Below are 12,167 nucleotides of genomic sequence, written 5' to 3'. Positions count from 1 at the left end.
CATTGGTCAGTTTCATTAATTATACATTTTATTAAATTCCTTGTCGTTTTCATTGTTTCTTGGCCTCTAGCACACTTAATTTCTGTTGCGTCCACCTACAGATTCTTTTAAATTTTATTTAGTGTTTCACTTTACTCGCCGTTTTCATTGCAATCCATGTATCGTAAATGCTCCAGAGTTCCTGAAACAAGTACACCGAGTTGAAAACTTTAGTCATTGGTTCATCAAACTTTACTTAAGTTCGAGATGGCATGCAGTGAATGTGTGGCACCTCGTGCAGTCTTTACTGTAGTAACCGAGCGCCGGCCGCAGTATTAGAAACAGTAAAATTAGAGCACCATCTACAGACTATCTGCCTAAGTTCCCATAAATGTTTCGTTTCTAGTTCACTATCAGTTGCTGTAAATACAAATTCAGGTTTAGAATTCTTCGATTGAACCAGACAAAAACTTTCCTTCGCTTGTGAAGACCGATACGACGTACCAAAACCAGCTAGGACAAGCTGTTCACTTAAGTTACAACCACTTATAGGTTCGTCTGCCTTCAGGAAAAGCATTTACCACGGAGAACCGCTCCATCTTCACTATTAAAACATATCCAGTGCAATTTAATAATTCTGAAACATTTTATTTGCTAACACATGTTGATCTTCCACTCTGAAATTTTACCACTTCAAGAACCATGAGTTTTTAGCACTATCCTCAGCATTAGAGGTTTATATTTGGTTTGAGGGTCATTTCTTCTTTACTAAGGTAATACGCACTTCCAATTAAAGAAGACAGTGCGTCTCGATTTAATACCGTTTCAGTTTCATTTTGTTTAATTACCTGCACGTGAATTAAAGCGTTTAATCCCTGTTAACATACTGTTTTCAGCTGCTACGCTTTTGCATGTTTTCTGACTCGCGTACTTTCGTATTTTTCCTGTGCTTCCATTACCTTTCCTAAATTTAGTGAAAAGAACAGAAATAAACAACTAATGATTATCTGATGTCATTTATTAAATGCATTTCTCACAAATTGCAAAAAGGTCGATCATCATTGCTGTCACAGTATAAAAAATTTTACCTAAACCCTCATTTTTATTGTTACTTGATCTCGAATTAAACACTTACGATGACGACTCAAGGATGGGCCAGAAATAGTTTTATATTCGAAGATTGATGAAGAGTAACTGAAGATACATAAAGCAGTTCATCACATTCACAAGCATATCTATCAATAGCCTTACACTCATCTGTCTTCTGCAATACGCTGTCTTTCATATTAACAGAATCTTCTGTCAGGTCTTGGTAGAACATTATAATAAATGAAAACGCATCAGTTTGCTCTTGTTCTACAATGTTACCTTTATTGTGCTAACCTGTTTTCGTCCTACAAGGCCATCTTCGCACATACTGAGTATCGTCACCAAAGAAGTTACATGGTTTGCAAACATTGGAAGAGAAGTAACACATCTACACTGGAGCAGAAACATACAGTAATTAATATTGACAGTGTAGTGGTAATGCAATGGAAAGTATAAAATTGAACATTAAATAAATAATGGAGTAGACAGGAAAAACTTTAATAAAAATAGGAACAGCATGCCTACATAAGTTTCTATTAATGAACAAAACTAATGTAATAAAATGATGTTAGTACTTTACAAGGCTACATCAGGAGGTATAAGACTTTGAGAGTGATAAACCAATTAAAAGAAGAAACAATTAAAAGAAGAAACAATTAAAAGAAGAAACAATTAAAAGAAGAAACAATTAAAAGAAGAAACAATTAAAAGAAGAAACAATTAAAAGAAGAAACAATTAAAAGAAGAAACAATTAAAAGAAGAAACAATTAAAAGAAGAAACAATTAAAAGAAGAAACAATTAAAAGAAGAAACAATTAAAAGAAGAAACAATTAAAAGAAGAAACAATTAAAAGAAGAAACAATTAAAAGAAGAAACAATTAAAAGAAGAAACAATTAAAAGAAGAAACAATTAAAAGAAGAAACAATTAAAAGAAGAAACAATTAAAAGAAGAAACAATTAAAAGAAGAAACAATTAAAAGAAGAAACAATTAAAAGAAGAAACAATTAAAAGAAGAAACAATTAAAAGAAGAAACAATTAAAAGAAGAAACAATTAAAAGAAGAAACAATTAAAAGAAGAAACAATTAAAAGAAGAAACAATTAAAAGAAGAAACAATTAAAAGAAGAAACAATTAAAAGAAGAAACAATTAAAAGAAGAAACAATTAAAAGAAGAAACAATTAAAAGAAGAAACAATTAAAAGAAGAAACAATTAAAAGAAGAAACAATTAAAAGAAGAAACAATTAAAAGAAGAAACAATTAAAAGAAGAAACAATTAAAAGAAGAAACAATTAAAAGAAGAAACAATTAAAAGAAGAAACAATTAAAAGAAGAAACAATTAAAAGAAGAAACAATTAAAAGAAGAAACAATTAAAAGAAGAAACAATTAAAAGAAGAAACAATTAAAAGAAGAAACAATTAAAAGAAGAAACAATTAAAAGAAGAAACAATTAAAAGAAGAAACAAAAGAAGAAACAAAAGAAGAAACAAAAGAAGAAACAAAAGAAGAAACAAAAGAAGAAACAAAAGAAGAAACAAAAGAAGAAACAAAAGAAGAAACAAAAGAAGAAACAAAAGAAGAAACAAAAGAAGAAACAAAAGAAGAAACAAAAGAAGAAACAAAAGAAGAAACAAAAGAAGAAACAAAAGAAGAAACAATTATCAATGTAACTGCGGAATACTTAACTTAAGCAATATCAATAAGAAACAGAAATAAATGCAGGAAAATGGAGGCGTTTGAGGGAACATACATTAAATGCAATCTTAGAGAGTATGGTGGTACTGCATTTTAACATTAACATAACATTGAAGAATGGCTATGTATCAGTTTGCGTTCACTAATTGACAAGTAAAATATGAACAGTATTTGATGAGACAAGAGCTGTTAAACATGGACAGCAATACAATTACCAGTTAAAAGAAAGCATTAACTATTGAACCTACAGCCTACATTGAATACGTAGACAACTTCGATAAAACTAAACAACTTAATGAATCCAGGAAAATGGGAATATGGAGGAACACACGGAGTGGAAGGTGATGAACAGAGATGATTATATGTAGTTTATGAGAGGGGAAGTATTGAGCTGTTTCTGGTCATTTAGGGTTAGATTTGGACTGTGACCAAGATGTTTGTTAATTGCCAAGGCTTCCAGCAGGTTCAGTTTATGGCCTTTGTTTGCTATGTGAAGTACATGGGACCGTGGCTGGTAGTTGTGACGCTCACTCAGTACATGCTCAGCAAATGCCGAGTCAGAATTCCGCAACCTCAAGCTGCATTCATGTTCAGCCAGCCTAGTTTCTATGTGTGTGCCTGATTGACCAATGTAAAATATGTAATAATCGGAAGAAGTGATTTTGTATACCCCACTGTTGTGTAATAACTTGGCTATTGAAAACACACTGGACTATCGTGACCTTAACATAGTTGTAAGGCCTGTACTTGTATGCTTTCAGTGCTTTGGCTACAATCAATGATACCTCACCTAGGAATGGTAGTGCACAACATTTCTTGCTGACAGTGGATGGGGTAGCAGGTGGGGCATCTAAGAGGGCTACAATTTTATGTTTTTGTTTCCTGTGCAAGATGTGGCCGATAAGAGCTTTATTATAATTATTGGCTGTGGCAATAAATTTACTTGTATCAAATTCAGCTTAAAAATCATCTCTGGACATGGTGATAGATGTAATATGGTGCATCATTGAGTGGAAAGCTGCATGGTTGTGAATTATGGGGTGTTCTGAGCAAGAAGGTATTACTGTCTGTAGTTGTGGTTTTTCTATAGATCTTGAAATGTGTGTGTATACTGATAATGGTCAGATCTAAAAATTGTATGGATTTGTCAATCTCCATTGTGGACTGAAATTTATGTTGACTGTTTAGGTTTTTCAGAAATGTGTTCAGTTATCTTTTAGTACCAGTCCACATACTCATGACATTATCAATATATCTAAACCAATATTTGATACAGCAGCATTTTCAGTAGTTGCAGGGGTAACAGTCGATGATTGATCTGGCCTTTTAACACTAACCAAAACGGCCTTCCTGTGCAGGTACTGCGAACGGCTGAAAGAGGAAACGACAGCCGAATTTTTCCCAAGGGAATGCAGCTTTACTGTATGGTTAAATGATGGCGTCCTGTTGGGTAAAATATTCCGGAGGTAAAATAGTCCCCCATTCAGATCTCCAGGTGAGGCCTACTCAAGAGGACTTTATCAGGAGAAAAATCTGGCGTTCTATGGATCAGAGCGTAGAATGTCAGATCCCTTAATCGGGCAGGTAGGTTAGAAAATTTTAAATGGGAAGTGCATAGGTTAAAGTTAAATATAGTCGGAATTAGTGAAGATCGGTGGCAGAAGGAACCAGACTTTTGGTCAGGTGAATACAGGGTTATAAATACAAAATCAAATAGGGGTAATGCAGTAGGATTCATAATGAATAAAAAAATAGTAGTGCTTAGTGAACGCATTATTGTGGCCAAGATAGACATGAAGCACATGCCTACTACAGTAGTACAAGTTTATATGCCAACTAGCTCTGAGGATGAAGAAATTTGTGATATGTATGATTATATAAAAAATTATTCAGGTAATGAAGGAAGACGAAAATTTAATAGTCATGGGAGTAGGAAAAGGGAGAGAAGGGACCATAGCAGATGAATATGGATTGAGGTAAGAAATAAAAGAGGAAGCCATCTGGTAGAATTTTGCACAGAGCATAACGATCATAGCTAACACTTGGCTCAAGAATCAAAAGAAGGTTGTATACACGGAAGAAGCCTGGAGATACTGACAGGTTTAAGATAGATTATATAATGGTAAGAGATTTAGTAACCAGGATTTAAACGGTAAGACATTTTCAGGAACAGATGTGGACTGACCACAGTCTAGTGTGTTATGAACTGTAGATTAAAACTGAAGAAACTGCAAAAATGTGGGAATTTAATGAAATGGGACCTGGATAAACAGAGAATCAGAGGTTGTGGAGAGTTTCAGGGAGAGCATTAGCGAACAATTGAAGAGAATGGAGGAAAGACATACAGTAGATGAAGAAGGGGTAGCTCTGAGGGATGAAGTAGTAAAGGCGAGCAGAGGATCAAGTAGGTAAAAAGATGAGGGCTAATAGAAATCCTTGGGTAACATAAGAGATATTGAATTTAATTGATGAAAGGAGAAAATATGAAAATGCAGTAAATGAAGCAGCCAAAAAGGAATACTTACGTCTCAAAAATGAGATCGACAGGAAGTGCAAAATGGCTAAGGAGGGGTGGCTAGAGGACAAAAGTAGGATGTGGAGGCATATATCACTAGGGATAAGATAGATACTTCCTACAGAAAAATGAAAGACCTTTGGAGAAAAGAGAATCCCTTGTATGAATATTAAGAGCTCAGATGGAAGCCCAGTTCTAAGCAAAGAAGGGAAAGCAGAAAGGTGGAAGGAGTATATAGAGGGACTATACAAGGGCCATGTACTCGAGGACAATATTATGGAAATGGAATAGAATGTAGATAAAGATGAAATGGGAGATATGATACTGCGGGAAGTATTTTACAGAGCACTGGAAGACTTAAGTCTAAACAAGGCCCCCATAGCAGACAACATTCCATTAGAACTACTGACGGCCTTGGGAGAGCCAGTTCTGACAAAACTACCATCTGGTGAGCAAGACGTATGTGACTAGCTAAATGCCCTCAGACTTCAAGAAGAATATAATAATTCCAATCCCAAAGAAAGCAGGTGTTGACAGATGTGAAAATTACCGAACTATCAGTTTAATATGTCACAGCTGCAAAATAGAAACACGAATTCTTTACAGATGAATGGAAAAACTGGTAGAAGCCGACCTCTGAGAAGATCAGTTAGGATTCCGTAGAAATATTTGAACACGTGAGGCAATACCGACTTTACGGCTTATCTTGGAAGAAAGATTAAGGAAAGGCTAACCTACGTTTCTAGCATTTGTAGACTCAGAAAGCTTTTGACAATGTTGACTGGAATACTGTTTCAAATTCTGAAGGTGGCAGGGGTAAAATACAGGCAGCGAAAGGCTATTTACAATTTGTACAGAAACCAGATATCAGTTGGAGTCGAGGGGCATGGAAGGGAAGCAGTGGTTGGGAAGGGAACGAGACACGGTTGTAGCCTCTCCCTGATGTTATTCAATCTGTATATTGAGCAAGCAATAAAGGAAACAAAAGAAATTCGGAGTAGGTATTAAAATCCATGGCGAAGAAATAAAAACTGAGGTTCGCCAATGACATTGTAATTCTGTCAGACAGCAAAGGGCTTGGATGAGCTGTTGAATGGAACGGGTAGTGTCTTAAGAGGATGTAAGATGAACAACAAAAGCAAAACGAGGATAAGGAATTTAGTCGAAATATGTCGGGTGATAATGAGGGAATTGGATTAAAATGAGACAGTGTAGTAAAGAAATTTTGCTATTTGGGGAGCAAAATAACTGATGGTCGAAGTAGAGATGATATAAAATGTAGACTAGCAATGGCAAGGAAATCGTTTCTGAAGAGAAATTTGTCAACATCGAGTATAGATTTAAGTGTCAGGAAGTCGTTTCTGGAAGTATTTGTATGGAGTGCAGCCATGTATGGAAGTGAAGCATGGACGATAAGTAGTTTGCACAGGAAGAGAATAGAATCTTTCGAAATGTGGTGCTACAGAAGAATGCTGAGTGTTAGATGGGTAGATCACAGAACTAATGAGGTATTGAACAGAACTAGGGAGAAGAAGAGAGTGTGGCACAACTTGAAGGGAATGGTTGGTAGGACATGTTCTGAGACAAAGGGATCACAAATTTATCATTGGAGGGCAGAGTGGAGGGTAAAAATCTTAGGAGACCAAGAGATGAATACAGTAAGCAGATTCAGAAGGATGTAGGTTGCAGTAAGTACTGGGAGTTGAAGCTTGCACAGGATGGGGTAGCATGGAGAGCTGCATGAGATCAGTCTCAGGACTGAAGACCACAACATTTGGTATTTGCACTCAAAGGTTCTCTTTTTAGAATTTTTTTTTCAAAATGGTCCATAAATATTTCAGCCAACAGTGGACTAAGAGGGAACCAATAGCTAATCCATCCAATTGTTTATAAATAGTCCTTTGGAAGTGGACATAGTTCTGTGCCAAGCATGTCTGAGTGGCCAGTATCAAGTCATTCAATTCCACAGGATTGAAGTTAGACTTGTGCATCAGCTCTTTTAGAATATCAATGCATTCTACTAATGATATGCTGGAAAACTAACCGCAGACATCAAAGGATACTAATTTCTGACGGTATGTGACAGATATACCTTTTAACTTATTCGCTAGGTCCAGTTTGAAATACCATGCTTTGGTTTGAATTTAGTCTTTCTCTCAATTAGGACATCCTGTTCACTAGCTACTTCGTAAGATGGAGCAGCAAGTGATGATACAACTGGACGAATAGGAACATCTTGCTTATCCAGTTTAGGAAGCCCAAACATTGTAGAAGGCACTGTTCGTATTAGTTAACAGTTTTGCTTCTGACTCTGAATATGCTTTTGCATGAAATGATTGCATATTTAACACGTTTGAATACTTTGCTAGGGTCTATAGGAAAGATTTGGAAGCCTCTGGTGTTCAGGAATTCATTAACTTTATCCACTAATCACATTTGTTCAGAAGTATAATGCTGTTGGCTTTATCACATTTGTGGCAATGATATCTGTGTTATTTCTGTTTTAAGGACTTGAGGGTGTGAAGTCAACTCACCGTGGGATGTTACACAAGAATTTAGTTTCATTATTTAGTGTATTGGCAACTAAATATTTTGCTGTGGTGTCTCGTTCGAGCATATTAATTATCTACTTTCGTAGCATCAAGTTTTTTCTGATTTCTTTTATTTGCTCGTGTCCAGAAATTTACATATGAAGCCGATTTTTCAAACAATATAAGTACATGATTAAATTCCATATGAAATCCCAAATTCCGCCGTTTAAACTGCTGTATCGTTGGCGATAACCAGATCGTCTATAGGGCATGAACATTCGCATAGTTTATCTCTTGGAGATAAATCCCTTTTTTTTTCAAATTGACCTTGCATCGGGATACACCAGTTCTCAGCCTCTTGAGGACCTTCAATCTTTTATATGGAAGGTGAAGTCCTTTAGCAAGCTCTTCTTCAGGGTTCTTCCAGTAGATCTCTATTCGACGATTTGCAAGTGACAAGAGTGGTTCTGTTACACGGAGGAAGCTCTTTATCTTAGTCTTGGATGCTGGTATTCACATACGAACATAGGGTGTCTTGGATCTGTCTCCTGTTTCCACTTCGTTTTCCCTGCTGCTGTTCTGATATGTCGGGGTGCTATGCCCATGAGACGATAAATTTTATTGATAAAGATTACCCACAAGCAGCCAGTGACAATGGATCCTGTTTCATTGAGGGCAATGTCACTTGTTTGGCATGGGGAGGAGCATATTTAAAACCTTTGTCAACCACTTTTTGTTCATTTGGAGACAGAATCTAGTTCGACTGGTCAGTTAGGCGTTGGGAAAACTTGTGTACAATTTGAGGTTAGAGGTGCACTAATTTTCCTAATCATAGATAATTTCCTGTTCTGCCGCTAAAATACGTCGTGAGTAAGATCACTCACTTCGACGAACTTCTAGATCAAAAACGTCAAACTCACAGGGGTGTAACTTCGTTGTGATAGCCACTTTTAGGTGTGTACACACGTTTTCACGAACACGATACCATTTCGCAATTTCCTCCTTTATCCAAGTGTATCTTGCGACGTCAGCGGCTTCATTTGCAGCGGCAGATGTTCGTCTTGACTTTATGCAGACGTAAAAGAGAGCAAATGAAGTGGCGCTACTATGGAGGATACGTTTTCATGTATCTCTGGCGTTCCATGCAGCATATACTTACTAGAGAATTCAATGTGAGAATGGACCACAATATTGTCAGAAAATATGTCTTATTTCCTGCTGACGACCGAACTTTAGATCAAAGTAACTACCTCAAGAAAATAAAATTTACTTCTCTTCCATATTCCTCTATTAAAGGCTACCAGTTTCAGAGGAGTAATCTAACATCTTAGTCATGTGTAAAACGCAACAGCAGTAATGAGTGAAGCCATACAGTAAATGGCTGTAAGATTACCTGCAATATCCTAGCATTGAGACAATTTACATCATATCATACCTCGCTTAGAGAATTATAGCCGCATGGGAGAAAATCCCTCAAATATATAGGTCGTATTGTGTGTTCGGAACAGTTACCATGCCAGTCGAACTTTCATTTTCAATCATTCATTTTATCGTGGTTCAGCACTTGTCTACAAGAAAGCCGGAACGTCATAAGTCAGTATCAATCTGCAGATTGGACTACAGAGCAATGATGAATAGTGCAAGCTCTGGCAGTTGAGCTTGCAACATGTAACAAATTATGAAAGTCTTCAGGCTTTCGTGGCCGTTGTCACCGAAGTTAAAATCTTCTGGGTTATTAGGTTGAGTTATATTTCCTCTAAAATGATAGACATCACCCTCACGACCTTCCGGTGTCCACTACTGCTAGACCCTGTCGGAGACCCTGTCGGAGACCCCAGCACAGGGGTCGAAACATCAATCACTTTGGAGGAAATATTAAGTGGCCTAATAGCCAAGAAAATGTTAACTTCGTGTAACAAATTATAATAGGAAACTAAATGAAATACACTCCACTACATTATAGATTACAAAATGCTGCTACAGTATTTACTGTAAAATATCTAGGATTAGCCATCCAGTACGATCGTAAGTCGAATGACGACATAAAGGAAATAGTAAGAAAATCAGATGTCAGATCCATAGGAAGAATCGTTAGTAAATGTAACTCATCCACGAACGAAGTGTTTACAAGGCGCTTGTTCGACCAAAACCTGAGTATTGTGCATCAACCTGCTATCTTTACTAGGAACAGAAAAGAAGATCCAACAAAAGCTGTGGATTTCCTGAAGGATTCGATTAGTCGGCGCGAGAGCGTTACGGAGGCTGCTCAAATAGTTCCAGTGGCAGACGTTACAGGAGAGGCTTTGTGCATCACGGAACGTTTACTACAGAAATTTCGAGTAAGCACTTTCTAGAAAGTGTCAGACAATACATTACTTCCACCCAAATCCATTTTCACGACGAGAAAAGTCGAGAAATTTGAGCTTACAGAGGCTTACAATCATTCTTCCCACGCTCCATTCGCTAACGGAACAGGGAAGAGCGGTCAGTTAGTGGCACTAGCAATAGTCTCCGCCACACACCTTTAGCTGGCTATAGTAATATGATGTAGATATATAGACATGCGACAAATGTAAGTAGATTCTAACCACGCTCACTGTCAAGACAACTATAACATGAAAACAAGAATCACCCATTTTTAAGCGGAAAATGGGTACATTGGAAGTACCAAAATCACACTAAAATCCGTGACATACGCATATGGCAGTCTTAGAACATACCACAATGAACATCAGAAAACAGCATTATTTATTGTTAACTGTACCATACTCTCGGCAGTAAAACAGTCACACTAAATGCAACAACAAAAGGGGAACTTTTAAGGTTCATCACAACATTCGTTTAAATGTGAAAGATTCCTTAGAGCTAACCATGGTAACGGCGTGGAATTATAATTGCAATCGCAATTGTCTGGCGTGTCCAAGCGCAATTGGCTCAAGTCGTGTCAGTATTCCGTTTATGTTCACCTTTACAATCTTCTGTATTACTTTTCCGCATCCAAAATTCATTTTTACATGTAAATAGAATGATAGTGGTGGGAGTTTTGAACATATTCTCTATTCGAATGCTATGAATAACCAAGGAGAAAATAATCTTTTGAGAAATAGTGAGCACGTATTCAGAAAATAACGTTCTTGTGCAACACAGTTTGCTCTTTATTCTCATGAAGTAGTAAATGCTATCAACAGGGGATCTGAAATTGATTTTATACTTCTAGATTTCCAGAATGCTTTTGATACCGTACCTCATGGGAGGCTTCTAACCAAATTGCGTACCTATGGAGTATGTCACAGTTGAGCGACTATTCGTGATTTTCTGTATGACACGCCACAGTTCTTAGTTTGTAGTAAATGGCGAAAAGTCACAGAGGATGATAACTGTGGGGTCCCTAATCTACATACAGTTTTAGCAAACAATGTGTAGCCATCTTTGATGGCAAATTATGCTGTCATTTACTGCCTGGATAGGCGGCGCATGGGTCTGCTCCTGTAAACTGAAAGGTAGGCCGAATGCAGGAAGCGAGAAGGAGCAAGAGAAGGTGAAGTACTTCTGTGCTATTTGTAGATTTTACACGTTTACTATAGTCAAAATTACGATTACATAATGGTTACATAACTGTGGCTGAGATGAGCACGTAGGTGCAAAGCTGTACATCCATCAAATCTAACATCAGCTAAAACTTACAAAGGCAAAATCTATAGTGGCTCTCCCACTATCAAATAGAACCAATGTTGCTTGGTCGTCTATTCGGAACCAAATGGGCTGAATCTGGAGCGGCGCTCAGAGCTGCACAGCGCCCGCTTGAGGGCACTGTCGTCAGTGTCTTAGTGTCAACCTAAGAACTTTTACCTACGTCGCGGCATCATAGCTATCGATACCACATCCCTCCCTCCCTGAAACGACGCACCATCGTTGAGCAGGGCGTCCGACAGCAGGTGCAGGGAACCAGGGGCGGCGCAACTGAGGGGGCGGACAGCGGAACTGGCAGGGCATGCTGCCCACCTGCATCCCCAAATTGCTCGCAAAGGGGCTAGGAAAAAGCCCCCTGGAAAACCTCCCCAGGACGCGCACCGCCACTGGATATGCTCGGATGAGGAGGCGGAGCAACGACCTCCATTGGCGACGACGGCGTGATGGCAGCCTCAGCGTCCATCGGTTCGGATACCGCGGAGGAACACGGCGGGGGCGACAGCGGCCGGAGGTGGGGACCTGACGGCAGCGAGATGCGCCCGCCGCGTGCAGGAGACTGGACCTGCGACCGCGGAGGCAGGAGCGCCCGCAGCAGAGGTGCCGTCAGTGCAGTCATGGGTTGAAGCGGCGGAAGCCGCGAACCATTCAATTCTGCTGGGGAA

This window comes from Schistocerca piceifrons, chromosome 3, assembly GCF_021461385.2.
Source record: "Schistocerca piceifrons isolate TAMUIC-IGC-003096 chromosome 3, iqSchPice1.1, whole genome shotgun sequence".
NCBI lineage: Eukaryota > Metazoa > Arthropoda > Insecta > Orthoptera > Acrididae > Schistocerca > Schistocerca piceifrons.
Note: the sequence above shows the minus strand (reverse complement) of the source record.